Source organism: Solanum lycopersicum, chromosome 11, assembly GCF_036512215.1.
Source record: "Solanum lycopersicum chromosome 11, SLM_r2.1".
Classification (NCBI taxonomy): domain Eukaryota; kingdom Viridiplantae; phylum Streptophyta; class Magnoliopsida; order Solanales; family Solanaceae; genus Solanum; species Solanum lycopersicum.
Window position 1 is genome coordinate 25,451,159 of NC_090810.1, and position 4,442 is coordinate 25,455,600.

General features: G+C 36.9%; 1 long non-coding RNA gene across 1 annotated transcript; it reads right to left on the reverse strand.

Annotated features, from left to right (window-relative positions):
• Window positions 1–2,730: 2,730 nt before the first annotated feature.
• LOC138339588 (uncharacterized) lies at window positions 2,731–4,189 on the reverse strand. The gene is made up of 2 exons (XR_011212440.1): window positions 3,908–4,189; window positions 2,731–3,554 (listed from the first exon to the last, which is right to left on the reverse strand). It is a non-coding gene; the product is annotated as an uncharacterized lncRNA (long non-coding RNA).
• Between the last annotated feature and the right edge of the window lie 253 nt (window positions 4,190–4,442).

Here is a 4,442-nt window from a genome sequence, read left to right on the forward strand (position 1 = left end):
ATTAAAATCAAGGATAAGTTAATAGACAAGTTCAGATCAGTTTAAAAGTCAGGCCATATGAAGTTAAGATCAAAGTAAAAGAGGATTCCCGAGTTAAGTCAAGATACGTTCATAAAGTTTTTCAAAAGTCTTTTACAAACATTTTAACTTTTTTTAATACTCCAGTTTCAAAGTTACGCAAAGAGTTCATATTTGAACTTTTTTTCTTCTAAGAAGTATATTGGGACTATGAATTCCCAAAAAGATTTAATATGTTTTCCCATTTCAATAAGAACAAAAATTGAAATTTCCAAAGATCCTTCAGTCTAGTTTTCAAAAAAGATAATCACTTTCTAAATGATTAAATAGAGAAAACTGAGATTTTCAAAATAGTGTTTGAGCTATGTTTTTTTAGCATTATTCTCAGATCACAGGAAAAAAATGTTTTTTTAACATAAGAACTAGTGTATTTTGGAACTATTTTTGAGCACCGATATGGGGGAGAGTTCAAATAATTCCCAAGCCCCATGAACCATGTAGCCACCATGGGTAGAAAGGGTCATACTTTTCAGATGAACCCTTTTCACAATATACTACTGGATCCATAGGCAGTTTAGGTATTATACCTTTTGCCAGGTATCAGATGTGATGGCAGTGTGCGGGAAAATATTGTATCATCACTATAGCTCTTAAGTGATGGTTGTCGCTTAGAAAAACTACCACAATAGTAATTACATGTTTCCTCTAGGGGTTCTGCTTAGTATGAATGGGGAGGTATAAGACTTTATTCATGCATTGCACAAGTATACTTTTAGCGGAAGGACTGTGTCTTTTATTATAATTATGAATTGACATCAATTTATTTTGTATTTTTCATACATCTCAGAGTTATTTATATATTTAAATACAAAAAGACTTGAAAACCATGTTTTAAACAAGTTTTCATTATAATGCACATCTATTTTAGACTGACTTATATTGAAATGAGTTGATTATATATTAATAACTTTAGAAGAGCCAAGGTAAGTGTTTCTTTCACAATCTCTTTCAAGCCTATGTTTTTCTAGTATTCCAACTCGCATACTCATATATCCAATGTGCTTATCCCAAATGTCTTACATCGTATTATGATGAATACGTATGTAACAAGGATAGACATTCCAACACATCATTGATCTAGTGAGCAGTTCAGAGTCTGTTGGTAAGCGTTCTTGCATCCGAAGGATATATTTTCATTGTTTTCTAGTTTACTTCATTAGGATGTAATGGGGTGTGTCCTAACATCAATCTCAATTATTAGAGGCTTCATAGATAGTTATTAGATGTTTGTTCATTCGTCGTCATATTGTTATTGAGTTATATCCAGATTTAAGTTGCCATTTTGGCTAAGTTAAATATTTACTTTAAAAAAAATTGATTTCATTTCACAATAGTTGAGTTATTTTGTATTTGAATTCTTTTTGTGATGCTTTAAGTCTTTTGCTGAGTAAGAAAGCAAGAACATGGGTCTGCTAGAGGGCAACAATGGTCATCGAATACAGGTTATACCCACGATGTCAGCTCGAGGCGTGATAAACTTGGTATCAGAGCATATATTTAAGTGTCTTAGGGAGTTTATGAAGTCGTGTATGCAATATTTATGAATTCCTTCACTTTTTCGTGATCTAAAAGGTTTCCTTCTAAATCATTCATGCTTGTATTTTTAAAGAATCATGCCTCCACCAAGAACAATATGAGGTTGTATAGATAGGAGGAATGTTGAGGAACAAGAGTTGTCAAATGCACTTGAAGAGCAACCTCAAGGAGAAATTACCTACGCTGAATTCTTTGATACTATCCGGATTGTAATTTCAAGTTGCGACTCGTCATGTTTGATAGAGACGTAATCGAGAGGAAGTGGCTGGTACTTCAAGGATCCCTGAGTTTTTAGGGCTGAATACACCAAGGCTTCACAGGTTTAAGTATCACCGAGGACCAGATAACTTTTTTGAAGTACATTAGAAAATTTTTGTCATATTGCATGTTGTTTATGCTGAGGGGTGGAACTAGATGCATACAAAATAAAGGGTATCTCTAGAGTCTGGTTCGACTAATAGAAAAAGAATAGTGCCTAGGATGCACCAATAGTGAGTTGGTCCAAGTTTTAGAGTGTTCTCATGAGACATTTCATTCCATGTGAGTTGCGAGTGTCCAATATACTAGAGTTTCTAACCCTTAATTCGGAGATTTTGAGTGTTCAGGAGTACATTCTAAAGTTCACACAACTTTCCTGATATGCTCTAGAGATGGTTGTTCTACCGCTGAGCAACTGAGAAATAACAGACTTAATGTTGGAAGTTGACTTTCGTTCTTTGGACCAACCTATGACCGAAGAAATTATGTTCACATGAGAAGTAGGATAAATTTATTTTTTTGCTGGGTTGTCTCGTCAGCTAAGGGCTGAAGGTAAGGTCGTTATGCTGATAAGAGATATGGACCTTGCAAGTCTTATGATCAATGAGCAAAAGGTTGAAGAGGCTAAGCTAAAGGATTGTGAAGTGTTTAAGTTAAGAGATCTAAGATATCAGGCAACAATTTAAGGTAGCAAATGAGTAGCACAAAATGGTCTTACTTCCAAATGAAACTTACGGGACATGATCCACCATATATTAGTGTCACGACCCAACCCGATAGGCCGTGACTAGTGCCTGTTTTGGACACCCACATACAAACCTGCTAAGTATGACCAACTGAAACTAAGACAATATGGAATTTAATCAAATCAAGACAACCCCAACGTCATATATATATAAGAGGACCTGTCTCATAAGGAGTCATAACCATTCAACCATAACAGCATACGCGAGCCGACAAGGCCGCCACTATTCAAAGCATAATAACATACGTATGCCGACAAGGCTGCCACTACACAATACACAATGATGTACGCAGCCGACAAGGCTGCCCCTGTACAAGCAGACATCCCAAACAAACCATGTCCCGACCATTATCCAAAACATATATATACAACCCACATAATGTCCACAGACCTCTAAGAGTACATTAGTGAAACTCGACGGGACAGGGCCCCGCCATACCCATAGACGAGCAAAAGACTACACAAAAGTTATGTACCAAAACGATTGGGCTCCGGAACAGTGGAGCTCTCCCAATCAGCAGAGTAGATATCCTAGGCGGGAGGATCACCAAACTGCACGTCTACACCTGCGGGCATGAAACGCAGCCCCCCGAGGAAAGGGGGGGTCAGTACGGACAATGTACTGAGTATGTAAAGCATAAGGTAAAGATGACAGGATACCAATATGGCAAGTCGAAACAAAATATCGCTACACATATACCTTTTAAGTGAAAATCATGCATATATTTAACATTTAAGGTGCCCAGCTTCCCTAGTAAGGGGCTCGGCAAAATAATCATCACGTCATATCCGTCATCATCATCATCATAACCATCCTCATCACCAATCATATATATAATATACATACCCGGCCCTCTAGTGAGGAACTCGGTGACATATGCAAGAAACTCCGCACGAACATTACCCGGCCCGGGACTCGGTGAAATGATAAATGACTCTATGCACGAGCAGAATATTATGAGCAACCATATGCAATTAAAATCATTTCTTATAACTCAATAGAACAATCAATGTGAACAAGCAAGGAGTATTACCAAAGATTAATGTTTTATCAAGATTATGAACCTTTAATACGATATGGAAACGTAAAATCTCAATGACTCTAAGAAGCATTACCATAGATATTAGAGATCATCATAGCCTTAGACATAGCCAATATATAGAGGAATAATTGTGGAAGCAAGAATATACATCACCTAGACGCTTTAGAGGTAAGTATCAAATCTGTCCGTTATTCACTTATTTTTAAAAGTCATGCCAAGCAAAGAAAGAAGGGACAGCGTTACATACCGTATAATCGAGCCGCACGTCCAATATTTACTGCTCAAGCTATTAATCTATAACAAGCAACAATCATGCCGCAATTAGATAAACATCGTGCTTTACTTTCTTGTAAGCTAGCTAATAATCTAACGAAAATTCGGCAGCACCTCCCCTATTTTCCTTACTTCGTCCCAATCCGACAACAATCTAAATTATCCACAGCAATACCAATAACACATATAACCCAAAGAATCATATTAAACAGCCCCCTCCCCAAAACAGTTCCGTCTCGGCAACTATAGCAGCGAAACAACGACACACCGAGCGATAACTCATTTTATAATTCGCAACACATCTACCTTATCGTATTCATCCTTTGGAGTATATACTCATAATCACATTCAACATATACATAATGCCAAAACAGAATTTTCCTGCAGTTTGCTTTAATCAAAACAGCCCAAGCACCAACACGACACCACTAATAATCCGATTATGGTTTCCATTCATACTTAGCACATTCAATAACTAAAACAAACTTCCTAAGCTACTGGTCACGCTC